Genomic DNA, 14,242 nt, shown 5'->3' with positions numbered 1-14,242 from the left:
CATCTGCCCTGGGACATGTGGGGTGGTAGTGGCATGTTCCTGGGATGTTACCCATTGCTCTGTGTGCAAGACAGGGCACAGGGTGACCGAGGAAATGAGGGGGCACTGAGCTGGGACACCATCCATCTGGAGTGTTTGCACAGGTCCCCAGCTTTTGCATGAGTTCCAGCTGCCAAAGCCTTGCCACAATGCTGTCTTCCCATCCCCTTCTGCATCAGCTAATGTCGTGGGGCTTAGAAATCTGCGTTGGTTATTGAATACTGTTCCTGCTACAGCTGCTACTCCCTCCCGTTCTCCAGTCTTTTATTTCTTCTTCCTGGCATGAGCTTAGGTGGGCATGCATGACTTACAAGTTTTAATTTCCTGTGGGAAACATTTCTTGTGGCCTGCAGGTAGGTGCTTTGTTATTTTTCCTTCCCTACCCTGCCTTCCCCATTTGGTCTTTCCTTAGCTTTAGAGCTTTTCTGTGCTACTGACTGGCCCTTTGAAGATCCTGAGCCCCTTTGAATCTCATTTATTCTGGGATGTAACTTAACTGCTTTCAGTGGTGTTAGTGCTTGTTAACATCTTGGCTAAATGAGAGGAAAATCAAGAGTCTGTTTGCTGTGTTCTCCTTGGTGAGTGTAAAATAGGCTGTCCATGCTGGGTTTTGCAATTGGGAAACATGCAGAACCACTGCATCGTTGCACATGGCTGTGCATTTAAAGGGAACTTTTGGATGGAGGGAAGAAGGTGAAATAGTCTGGCCAGTGAAAACTTCTAAATTATTATCTCTTGCTGAAGAATGAAGTAGGCTATTGCTCATGTCCAGTGATGCCCCTGCCAGCTGTGAGCAGGGCAACGCAGACATGGTGAGCACAGAGAGGGGTGAGAGCACTTTGGGACTGCAGTCTCCCAGCTTTACACCAAGCCTGGAGGCTCAGGGATCAACAGGAGTGGAAACTAGCTGTAAAAACAGCCCTATGGTGTTTTGCAGTCTCTACTTTCATTTCATCCACATATTTGTAGTCTGCTTTTAATTGGCTTGGACACTGATTTTCCCAACAGGCCGAGACTTGACCTTCCAGGGCGGTCAGGGGCAGCAAGCTGCAATGTCACTGGCTGCACTTACCAAAGGGGCAATGGACACATAGGCATGTGTGTGTATGCGTGTGCATTGCGTGGTTTTGTATCTCTGTGATTAAAAGAGAGGCGTATGTGTACACATACATACATATACATCTATAAATATATATACATAGCTTGGGCTTTGAAATACATCACGTCCCCACCCGAATTTTTCCATCTGGGATCCCAAATGATACATTTTTTTCATTTCACTCCAACCAACAGATTCCCTTGGCCCTTAGGATGTAAGGTAGGACTTCATGAAGTCATCCTTACCCACGACTCTCATGGTCCACAGGGCCTTTAAATATCAGTTGTAAAGTGAATGTGTAATCATGGCCATCTTCAACATGTGTCCTGCTGCACTCAGGGTCCTTTCCAAATGTTAGAGATGAGTGTGTGGTACTCACCCTGAAATACCATGTATTTAGCTGGGGATTTCTGAGAACAGTTTGAAAACACTTGATCTAGGTTGAGTAAAAGGCTTAAATGGCTGAGATTTCTATCCACTCACAGAACTCAGTGTGTTGCATTGGGAAGAAATTTGGGGGGTTTGCTGAAAACCAAAGCTTTTCCTTTTCTTCACAGTTCTTCCTTGCTCATTTATTAGCTGCCTCTACTTGGCTACTGCACAGTGCCACGTCGCGCTGCACAGATGCTCTCTGCTCAGCAGCCCCATAAAATCCTCATTTTCAAATGAGCCGAGCGTCTGGACAGGTTCCACTGGCTTTCACCTTATTATCACAGGGCTCCTGCTCCAGCCTACCAGCCAGACCCACCAACATCAAAGGCATTGTGTAGATTCACACTAGATAAAAGCCTGGCCCACCCCTCTTGGGATACACCCATTCCCTACCCACATAATGCTTCTTTCCCACCTGGCTGGCTGTGGGGTAGGGGTAGGGTGGGACCATTGCTCAGCATGGCAGCCTCTGCCCACATTCCCTCTCTGCTGGAGGCCCCCAGATGCTGCCTTGGCCCCAGGCCGTGTCTGCAGAGGGAACTTCACTTGCTGCCTTCTCTGCAGGCAGCAGCTGCTGATGCTGCCATGGGTGCAGAGGAGCAGGCACATTTGGCTGCTGTCACAGGCTCTCTGGGCAAGAAATACCACATGCTGCAGACAAGGCATAGTGGGGTCTTTCCCTGCACCCATCAGGGACCTTTTGGACAGTAGCATTTTGCCTATGGATTCATGGGAATCCAGCATGAAGCATCTGAAGTCTTCTTTGGGCCCATTTTTTAACCTGTGGGTAGGAAAATTCCAGCAGCCCCATTCTCCAGCCTGCTTTGTATCACCTTCATCTCCCAGGGTAAGGTGACTCGCTCTGCTGCCAGCTGGGCTACAGCTGTTTTGGGGAAAACTGAGAGCTCTCCTCTCCAGGTCTCTTTTCCTGGGTACAGGGCTTGCCTGGATACAGCCTCCTGATGTTATTGAACTGGTCTGAAAAGGCTGGACTCCAATGGGTTTCCTGTGAAATGAGATCCTGAAAAAAACAGTGGCTGCACCTTTTCCAGAAAGGCCCTGCTGTCAGCAAAATGCAGCTTGGAGTAGTGGGGCAGCATCTCTGTGTGGTATAACAGGCTGCCTACATGCTGGAAAGGTATGAGTTTGCACAGCTTAGCTTATATAAACTGAACAGCAAGTGCCAGCAAACTGCAGTCATACGAGAGAGCCCAAAAGGTTTGAAGTGTTGCAGAACAAAGCTACTTTTATGATTTATACACTTGCCAGACAACCATCAAATTCTTTGCTGAAACTGGAGCTTCCCTGGTAGCACCACAAGGGCTGGCCAGCCTGCGAGGAATTCTTGGCATTGGAGCAGCTGTCCCAGAGTGGTACAAAGGGCTTTGCCAGTGTGAGATGGAGCTATCAATAGGATGTCTATCAGGGCAGGCAACAAATGGGCTGCTGCTCTTGGCTTCCTCCACCTCACCAGCCCCAGTGTGTGTGACACACAGTGGTAGCAGCCTCCTAGACAACTGTCATAACATGTCTGTGCAAGGTGTGGTAGCCACTGAGCAGGCCCTGTGCTTTGTAATGAGCTCTTGATCATCTGCTGCACAGAGCTGAGTGGCTGCAACAAGGGGAGAAGCCTATGGGGTGTGATGTCCCTGTGTGTGTAGGCTTTGGGCTGTCCACGGGGCATGGTGTGCTCAGGAAGAGGGCAGGAACTGACCCCATGTTGCAGGACAATGGTGGCCACTGTTGGTCCTTCCTGGAAGGGCAGAGGCAGCTGGCATGTAGGCAGTTGGTAGCAGGAGGGCATCCCTATGGTCTGTTATCCAAGGGAATGGTGTGGAAGTCAGGCTTATAAAGGGTTTGCTCATGTTGGGTGTCATGCCAGACTCTCAACTTGGCTGCACTTTTTTTCTGTGTGCCCAGTGAGGAGATTCTTAGGTGTAACCTTTCTGAGGTACCATTTGCTCCTGCATAAGCTACTATTTCATTACTTTATAGCCAGTGAAGCACCTTTATAAAGGCAACAGGAGAGGTGAGGACTCCTGAACTTTTGCCTGTTGAGTGAACTTTGGCCACTGTGCCCACCTGGGTGCATGGCTTAATGGTAGGGGCTTGTGCGTCAGTGTTTTCCTGGAGGTGGGTGAGAAACACTAGTTAGAGCCTTCAGTCCAAAGTCTCTTTGCTAGTGCTAAGCTTCTATGCACTGAGACATTATTTATTTGGAGAACAGCTCTTATTGCTGCTGTTTTGCCAGAAAACATCCTCTGGTTTCCGCTGGTCTCTGAGCCTGCGGCATTAGAGATTATTTTCCACATTTGTTTGCACATTGCTCTCATTAATGCTTCCAGCAGAAGCCTGTGGGCACTAAAGCAAGGAGACAGGGCACAAAATCAATGGCAGGCAGGCAGAAGGATGTGGCATGTGAAAGCCCTGCAGGAATGTGTTTGAATATCGCCATAGAAAAGGTTTTGGAGGTTTTGCAATGGCTGTAATGGTACCCAGACATGGTGAGGACTATCCCATTAGTTACTGTGGGTTGACTGTTCAGATGAAGGTATTTCACCTAAATGAAGGAGGCTGTATCTGCTTGAAAAGTTTTACAGGGTAGGACTGCAGTTTCAGGCTCACGGTACCTGGGGATCTCCTGTACTCAACAGACTATCACTTGAGAGCACTGAACAATTGCACAATGATACATAAATAGCTAATTTTACCTTGGTCATTGGCTTTGGTCAGCCTGGCCAGTTCCTTCCTCTAGGTTTTCCTTACAAAGTGCACGTCATCTGGTATTTCTGTGTCAGCTGGAATGACTTATTTTATAGGAGTATGTTGGTGATGATGCTCTGTAGTAGCATAGGGGAGAGTAGATAGGGGAGAGGGAGAAACCTGTGCCAGAACAGAAACATGTCAGGTTATTTTAATATGGGTTGAAGTGGGGAACTGGTTGCACTGAAGAATGGATTTTTGCTCAGACTCCAAGTGCATCTACTTTTCAAGGTAAGACAAAGAGGGAGGCCAGTTAACACATAATGAAACAACTGGTCCTTCCTATTGGAAGCTGTTGGTTTTGTCCTGCTCCCCCTGTTTATTCACAGGCAGGAGATTGTCTTCTTGGCTTTTTCTTCCCCCAGCTAATGTGGACTGGCCATCTCTTCCATTTAAACAGAATCCAGCAACATTTTGATGCCAGGGAAAATACCAAAATGTTGCTCTGAAAGCCACAAAGGGTTCAATTATTTCCTGGAGACGATATGAAGCCTATTGAATTGCAAGAGATGGTTATCGGCTCTTGTGGAGGAAAAGGGCTGGGAGTGAGTGGAATAGAAATCATTGTGCAGGCAGCTTTTGCCTATGAAAGTCACCCAGCTCAGTTCATAAACTTAGGTTAAGCATAGAGTGTGGGAAGAGAAAAAGGGGACCGAAAATCTTGGCACTTTCTTATCCTGACCTCTTCTACTCTGCACTGGGCCTGGGCTCCAGGGACTGATGGCTGTGTAAAACAGAAGCACACTCAGCTCTGGAGAGTGGGAGAAGGAGGGATCTATCCTGTAGCCCTCCTCCCCAGTGTTCGTCCTGGAAACCAGCAGCCTCTCTGTAGGGCAAAATGTGTTGACTGCAAGGGATGAGAGGGAGCTAATTAGCTGTCTGGGTGTTTTATTAGGTGGAGGAGAAATGGCTGTTCTGGGAGAACAGGAGATGAGGGCACCAAGAAGTCTTTTTATGCCAGTTATTTTAGACCATTTGGTTGTTTTCCACAAGAGCTGTCATTTTCTGATGATGCAAAACAGGAGATGTACTGGGACACCATCAGGGAACAAGTTTATATAGAATGGGTTATACTGGTGTGCCTTGTAGTAAACAGGAGGCATGTGGAAGCATGTGTGCATAATGCCTGTTGTACTGGGCTGTCTTTGTGTGGGATTTCAAAATAGTTCAGAGACTTAATTGTGGTGAAAGCCAGTAATCTTCAGTGTGTGGTATGGAGAAGCTGGGAGAAAGTGCGATCTGCTCTTTGAGACAGCCTCCTTAGCAAAGGCTGGGGAAGGAGAGTTGCATTTATTTCTCCAGTTAAAACACCTGCATTTTGGCTATTCAGTGACAAAGTGGCTTCTCTCCTAGAAACGCAGGTTTTATATATGGCATTTGTACTGTCAGCCAAAAATAGCATTTGTTGGGTAGCCCAGTAACAGAGTCTGGTACAAAGAGATCTAGCTTCTACAAAGGAGGCCAGATAAGAAACAGCTGATTCCAGAAGCATTGGCTGAGATATAGCCCTTAATCCTATTACAGCAGGCAGTGGCCTCTCCAGGTCTCTTTCAGTTTGCTGCTGTTTTGTATTTTAAGTGGACAGGATTTTCAGCTTGCTGCATGGGAAGAGACCTTTCCTTTCTAAAGGAAGGAGGGGGAAAACAGACATACGTGCTATGAACACGTAGGTACCTCTGCGTTGTAGCAGCTGTTGTGGTCACAGCAGGGTTAAGGAGAAAGAGGAAGGTTCCTTTGTGTGCCAATAGGTGGGGATTGGAGCTCATTTTTCACATTAAGAGTAACTAAAGAGACAAAGCAATACCCTGATAAAGAGTCCAATATGGTGGGAGAGTCCAAGAACAAGAGTTGTTGGCTTGGCTCGGCCTCAAGGTGTTGTTTTGGCAGAGAAATGTATGCAGGGATGGAAAACAAAGCATGCCTCCACTCCCAGCATGGCTCCGAGGTGCAGAGAACCACCCAGATCAGTCAGTGTCCTGGCCCAGAGGGGACGAACCACTGATGCTTAAAGGGCTGGCTGCCATGCTTACCCTCTGTCACATGGCCCCAGTCCTGCAGAGAAGCTCTGAGCTTTACTACTTAGAAACCAGTGGCATCAGATAATCCCCATGATGTCAGCCCAGAATGGGAGCGTTTTACCCCAAACAGACATGTGTGTCCTAGTCTGGCCCTTGGTGAATATTCTAAGATAGTATTTTTCTTGCCATACTCCCAGTGCAGTGTGTGTGGGGAAGCAATATAATGTCCATGCAGGCTCCCTGTTGGGCTTGGCCAGCAGACCGTAAATCCATTGAGGTGTCCATGGTTACAGTGAATCAGACCAGGTCCCAACCCTATGGTGTCAGGCTGAGACCTTCCTGCCAGTCCAGAGTGATCTGGTAAGATCACTTCATGTGTTATTTTGACCATCCACTGGACTTGGATCTCCAGAAGCAGCCCTGGAGTTCTGGAGCAGCCCTCCAGGTTCTGGAGATAGCTTCAAGCTAGCTGTAGTCCCACCAAAACCAGTAGACTCTTCTGGCTGTGTGGATGCACGTGCTTCTCTGTCTTGAAGGTTTATAACATAAAATCTTGAATTATGAGCATATATGTAAAGCCAGTATCTTGACTTGATCCATCACTATGTTTTAGATTAGCTAGAGCTAGCTCTAAGCACAAGCTTTCCTCCCCATTCAGGCATGGTCTCATGGATGTTTTGGTGTGAGAGGCCACGACAAGTGTCTGGAGCAGTACTGTGGATTCTTAGTGGCAGTCTTAGGCTTGGGATATAATTTTAAGCATTTTGTTGTTCAACAAAGCAATCAGGACGTTTCTTGATTATGGAGATGTCTATTCTTCATTTATCCTACTTCAAGGTTTAATACAGCAAATGCTGAAAATGTATCAGTTGGTCTTCCCGCTGCCTACCTCCCCACCCTCACTTCCTCCAGCTATTTGCTTTGAGTTATTTGCTCAGGATTTGTTTTCCCTCTGACTTTACAAGTTTGCCTTGCACAGCAAAAAACCTGCTATTTTGTTCTCTCCAGTATTTGGCAGGAAAACAAAAAGAACACAAAGAAGAAAAGTATAATCGTTGAGGTTTTTTTTCCTGATGATTTAACACACAAGTGTTCTTTTTAGTGCTACTGTTGCTGCTGTGTTAAAGCATCTTCTTTTCTTAGGCATGCCAAGAGCTACTGTGGAGAGAAGAAAACAGGGTGTCTCTTAGCAGTGTTTTCCTGGGGCTGGCTGTGGGCTCTAAGCTGAGACCTGCCCATCTGCCTGGTGCTTGCTAGCAAGGCTCCCTCGCATGTTATTTTGATCCAGGTGATGGAACTGGACAGAGCAGCTTTTGTGCAGGGATTTGCAAAACTTGTCTCTGCTGTTCTGCTCCAGTAGGAGCAGAAACAGGTGTGCTGGAGCCATCGTACTCACTGCATTTTTGTCTTTCTTGTGGTTCATCTTCCCATGCGTTATTGTGTTTTATGACAGTCCTTATTTCAGGCTGGGGTAAACGTCCTCTCCTCAGGATGAAACTGTTGGTGAAAGATCACCAGTGACTTCTTCCAGATAACTGGGGAAGGACTGGGTTGACAGCAGGGTTGGTAGTTGCATTAGGAGAGGATCTGAGCAGTTTGAGCCTCCCATTTGGGATGCATATCTTTTGGTTTAGGCTGCGAGGGTAGCCTCTTTCATAATGTTTTTGTTTTCTTCTTCCATCACCAGCTGAGAACAGGTGATGCAGAGAACACACTGAAAGAGAAGGCAATCCAGCAAGAGCAGTGAGATGAACTAAGGGACTCTTCTGAGGGCTAGAAGAAAGAAGCTTGGGAGTACAGGCCATATTCTCTCCTTTCCCTAAAGCTCTCAGTCATTCCTACCCCTTCCTGCTTGCATGATAGAAGCCAAAGAGTCCCTCACCTTCCTCTTGCTGCACAGTGGGTGGAAGAGGCTCTCTCACAGAATGAAAGAAGAAGCAGGAAGAGGAAAACAAACATCTGAGTCATTACTGAAAAAGAAATCCCAATCCAGCCTTCAGGAACAGGGAGGACTGGAAGGGGCTGGCCTGAAACCACAGACGTGGTGGTAGACCTTTACAAAGGCAGTCCCTCTCCATCTGGCTTCCACAGAGGATACGGAGGATACCAGGCAGCCCTTGCCCAGGGACAGTGGCAGCATTCAGTGGGTTCCAGCTACTGGGAAATATGTGGAAATTACACGCTGTAAGTCAGCTAAATAAACAAGGTGGAAAAATGGCTGAGTCAGAAAAAGTGGACTATTAAGTTCAAATGCATTATTAATTGGAAAACTGCTTAACACAGCTGGAGATCCTATGGGCATGGGTAAACAAAAATGTGATGAGGAGAGAACCAATTAAAACACTAATTAGTTCTTTTAGGAAGTCGTTCAGGTCTATTAATGATAACCCTTAGTTGTAAGCCAAGGAAGAGACAACTTAGCTGTATTGTTGCTGCTGCCTTGAACATCAGTCCTGTGTGTTTGTTGCTTTTTTGTGTTTATATACAAATCACCAATTTAAGAAACTACATACTTACCAGTGGGTGCAGGTTAATGAAAAGAGAGTTGGTCTTCCAACTATCCCATGGGTAGTTTACCAACAAGTTATACACTGGGATAGAATGTATGCAGGTTCATTTTGTGCAGGGAAGAACTACCATGTTTTCCCTCTCATTCTCACAGCAGCAGAAATAAAGCAGCAGCACTGGAGCTGAAACTGTTTGCAAGAGCTAAGCATTAAATATTAATAACTAAGTAATTATAGTACCAATAATGATGAAAAACACAAGGTAGTTTTTCCAGAAGTTTATGCTTTGCAGAGATGGAAAGAGGTTTCATGCAGTCAGTTGCCCTGCCTGTACAAAATACAGTTTCTAAGTTGAGGAATTCAGCCGTTACTGAACTGAATGTTCAATTGATCTTGGCCCTTGCAGCTCTGCCTTCACCAATAAAAGCAACTGTGGAATGAGCAGGGTGCGGGAAAACACCCATGTGCTTGCAAATAAGAACACCAGCCTCCTCAATTTCTATGTGGAGCTGTTTTTCTGTTCAAGTGCATCTAAAAGAAACCTTCTTATGTTTGTGTTTTGGACTGTAAGCCCCTCCTGAAAATAATAGTTTTTCAAAGTATAGTAAATCTGACTATGTGCAAAGGATCGTTGCTCCTTCTGCTCAGAAGCGATAAAACATCTACAACAAGCAGAAACATTAGGAGGTCACCAGAAGTGAAAATGATCCCAGACCATCATGTTGACCTTCTATCTTTTCCAAAATCTCAGATTCCTAAATTTTCTCTTAAAACTTAGCTTTGTACTCCAGAAAAAAATACAGCTTCAGGTTGCCAGGCAAGTTGCTGGGCAGGTTTTCATTAGTGCATGAACTGTATGTGGACCTTCGCAGACACCTGTTTAGTTTGCAAACTCTAGGACAGGCAAGCAGCACCTTGCTTCATATAACTATACTGGCTGGGGGCCTGTTGTGAGGAAGTGAAAGGAATGGTCTGTTCAGCCAGTGCCTCTTTCCATGACTGTACAGTTGGACTTCTACATCCTCCTGACGTGTAAGCCCCAGCTAAATTGCACCACATGTGCGTCAGTAGTTTAGTTGGCCACTCAAAATGTAAAGTCTAGAGATGTGGTTCAGATCAGTTTTCTCATGTTTTGAATTTTGTATAAAGTTCTGTGGAGTCTGTCAGGATGAGAATTTTAGCCTAGATCTCACTGCTCTTTTGAGAACTTCTTTGAATACACCTTTGCATTAATGCATTTGAAAAATCCTTATGATAAAAATGTCTCAAATTTTGAAGCAGAGCTATGAAGATGCTTTTTTTTTTACTATGAATTGAGCAAAAATACTGAATACTCAGACTTTCCTCATATCTGAATTTTTACTGCTTCTTTGATGTCTCATCTGTAATACACCCTTCAGCTGGAATGGCCATTACTGAGTAGAGCAGTCCTGATGAGGTTGTGATAGTGAGCATGTCTGGAAACAGCAGCTCCTCTTTTTGCTTTGCTCTGCATCCATGTGCAAGGGTGCTAGATTCCCTGTTCTAAACTTCCACTTGAAAGCAGGTGGGATAAGTCATCTCAAGAAGCATCTGTCTGTCACTGGTGACTAAGACTCCTTAATTTAGAGCAGATCCCTAGCTTTTAAATAGATGGCTCAAATTAGGTGAGGCAAATCCCACCCACAGGGAAAGATTCTGATCAGTTGAAGCTTGTGCAGGGCTATGTGAATTTTTCCATTGTTGAGATTAGAAAAAAATGTTGGAAAAATGAAATACCAAATAACTGTGTAATTTATAATAGCCTAAAACAACCTTGCAAACCACTGGCTTATTGAACAAAACATCGTCTTGAAGCTTTTGTGTGGTGGAGATTCCTCTATTTGCTTTCCTTTCAAGATGCAGCTGCAATAACAAGGCATATGTGATTTTAATGTGACACCATAATCTGTCAACCCTGAGAACTAGGGAGCAGGCCCATATAAGATAACTAGCTCAACCTCACAATGATAAACATGTCAAGATACAAAATCAGTTCTTCCCTTACAAATGAGAGAAAGATGTCATGTAATTGGAGATGTCATGCTATGCTGGGATGAGCAACATTCCCACAATTAATCATACCAAATACATTATGTAGTAGTTGCTGCTTGAAGACAAAGGAGGAATAAATACTCATGTAAACATGCCAAATGTGAACTCTCCACAGATGTTGATTGCTGTTCCATATTTAGCATGCAGCACATTGGTACGGGGAAGATGTGCTCTACATCCAAGCAGAATGATAGCTTGGGAAAGCGCTTATGGCTCTGTGTGGAGACTGCAGGTAATGTGTCTGGTGTCTTTTCTAAGGTCCTTAGGAAACTGGATATTAGGAGCTCCCCTATTGACAGCAAAGGAAAAATCGACATTTTCTTGAATTAAGACTGCATCGGAGCCCTGGTGAACAAGAGATGCTTGGCTGACGGTACAGTGGCTTAGAAACCAAAGGCGAGTTCAAAAGTTCCTAACAACACTTCCAAACAAGAACTTTGTGAACACAATGCAAAAGCGACCATGCATATTTACTGGAATAAAAAACCAAATTAGCTTCAAGCTGGGTTTGTGATTCCTCCCTGACTTGTATGTTTACTTTTCATTATTATTGATTCCTTCTGACCTTCAAGTGCCTCTTCTTCATTGTACATGCTCCACATTGAATAGCTTACTGGCAGTAATATTAACAGCAATGGAAAATGTTGACAATAGAGACTACTTGCATGGAGAGATGTCACCTTGCAAAAAAATGTATTTTTTCATAAGAAAAAATCATTTGGAGACCAAAAATAATACACTGTATGACCTTGTATATGGTGAAACTGGCTGGTATTGCATGAATTTTGATATAATAACAAATGGCTGACAAGCAGTGCAGAGACATATGATCCATCCTGAAAACAGCTCAGACATGAGATCGATACATAAGATTAGGAAGCCATAACCTCTAGATGACCCATATGGAAATGAGAGCAAGGCTGAATTCAATAAGCAAAATGCTTGCTTCAGCCAAAATGAAGAAGTTTTGCATTGATTTAATTTTTGCCTTTGACTTTTTTACCACTGCTCTTTGATTTCCTTGTCAGCAGCCAAGTTTCCATTCTCGTAACCAGCAGTGATTTGGAAGCGTGGTTGGAGAGTGCTTCTGAAGATGCGTCTCCCTTGGCATCTGCCAGGGTTCCTGTAGCTGTGTTGGTACCTTCTAACTCTTGGCCTGGGTTTACTTCAGCTGCCTCCCTCTGTCCTCATGGGAGAGACAGTGAGGCAATGGCAAAAGTTTCTTCGTCCTCTATTTCTCAAGTATCTATTACATGAAGGGGTGCATTGCTTTTGGGAGCCGACATTCTCCCCTAGGTGCAATCAGAGCCTAGAGATCCAGCCTGCTGCACTAGACACACTGCATACCTACAGTTACATGTAATATATCCAGGCCATGATGTTCCTTTGCTAATTGATTTCTTCATCATGGGCTAGCCTGTTTAGTAAGCAAAATTCTCCTAGAAGGCAAAAATGCCTTTTGATCTGTGTTTTCCATGGGGAGCTGTTGTAGAATAAGGACTATGGAATAGCTTACTTTGAAATAGCTGTTCCAGGAGTCCTTCTGCCCTTCTTCCCAGGGTGAAATTTGTTTTTGTTTTTGTTTTAGTACTATGGAAAAAATCCTCTTTCCATAAGAAGCAGCTAAACACAAAAACCTTTTACAGTCCCCTCATAAAGCTGTAATAAAATTTGCATGAGAGAAGAATTTGTGCTTGTTTATTTGGTGCCCTTTGTACCGCCTATTGCCTAGAGCTAGCACATCTGACAGCAATGATGGGCTGTGGATATGGGAATAACAGTGCTGTGAAATCTTCCCCATAACGACAGTACTTGTGGTCTGATTTGCAGATAGTGATGCCATGGAGTGGCATCCATGGCAGAGAAGCTGACTCCAGGATTTTAAAAAATAGAGGCTTAAGGTTAGACTCATGTTGAACATGAAAATCCATATTAGGTGTGATTTTCTGGGAAGTGTCAGGCCAGGAGGCAAAATGTGATGGATGCCCCACTTCCTCGGGGTCCTTGGAAGAATCCTTGCTCTCAGCTGCAACAGCAGCTACTGTGAGCTCAGAGCATTTAGAAATCATATGGCTAGAGATGTGGATGGAGGGCTGAGATTTTCCAGAGCCTTTAAGAAGTGTTCTACCAGGCACTTAGATTCCTGTGTTATTAAGATGCTTTTGAAGCTTTTAGCCAGGAGAGACTAGCTTTAGGCACCCACTTTTGAGAATCTTAGCCAGAGGGAAAACAAACCACTGATAAAAGTTAGGCAGGGACTGTGTTTTGGAGATCTTCCCACAGTTATTTACACATCTGTGTATTATCTTGTATTGGTCACTGGTTTTTGTATGCGTATGTGTGGTTTGTTTGGGTTTTTTTACAGTGCACCTACCACAAACCTCAATTCAAATACAACCCAACCAACAAGGCAGTCACTAGCATGTTGGGACCCTATCCAGTGTGCATGTTCTGTAGAGGATGAGCACATACATTTTAAGCAATAGCCTCTTGCTGCGCAGGTGCACAATAGACTGTCAGACGTTACCTGGCTCAGTCCTCATTGCCTGGCTAGTTCACAGCTGCTCTTTGAGTACTGGAGATGACATGGTGAGTGCCCGGTAACAGAGACACTGAAGCCAGTGAAGAAATCTGCTGCTGCAGAAAAACTTGACTTTGACCTTTCCCCATAACTTATCTTTTTTTTTTCCTTCCTTTTCATTCCTTCAAGAATTGTGAGGCCCCAGAGACTTGAGGGAGAATTCGTACAGCTCAGGTCATTTTACCAGTCTCTGCAGTCATTCAGTCAGTAATAAACACTCTAGCAGGGCAATGATTATTGGAATAGTAGGGGGCATTCTAGCCAGCAAGCCACATGAAAATGATGGACAGTTGCTGAAATCAAGAGAACTACAAAGCAAAGGAACAAAAGCATAAGTAAGTGAATCATTAGGCTGGGCTCAGAGACGTGACATACCAAGTGCTGTGCCTCCTATAAATTTGGTGAGTTGATGATTTACCATAGCGGGGCTTTTCAGTAAAGAAAATGAAAACTTCAGGAGGGCTCTTCAGTTCCAAGAAACAGCACCAAGAGAAACATACCCTTTGTGTCACAACAGCTGACTTGGTATTAAAAGCATTGATACCAATGAATGAGGCTGGAAGAGGCTTCAGACTCTCTCATTCCTATTAGGGTTTAAAAGCACTAGTGCCAGATCCTGCAGTTCTTACTCAAGCAAAGCTCCCATTGATGTGTTCTTAATCTGGAAAAAGTCAACATGGATATTTATGGAGCTGTAGTGCCGAGGGGCTCTAATAAAAACTCTGCTAGA

The sequence above is a fragment of the Melopsittacus undulatus genome, chromosome 5, assembly GCF_012275295.1.
Source record: "Melopsittacus undulatus isolate bMelUnd1 chromosome 5, bMelUnd1.mat.Z, whole genome shotgun sequence".
Taxonomy (NCBI): domain Eukaryota; kingdom Metazoa; phylum Chordata; class Aves; order Psittaciformes; family Psittaculidae; genus Melopsittacus; species Melopsittacus undulatus.
The sequence above is the reverse complement of the archived record's forward strand: the minus strand, read 5'-3'. Positions refer to the sequence as shown.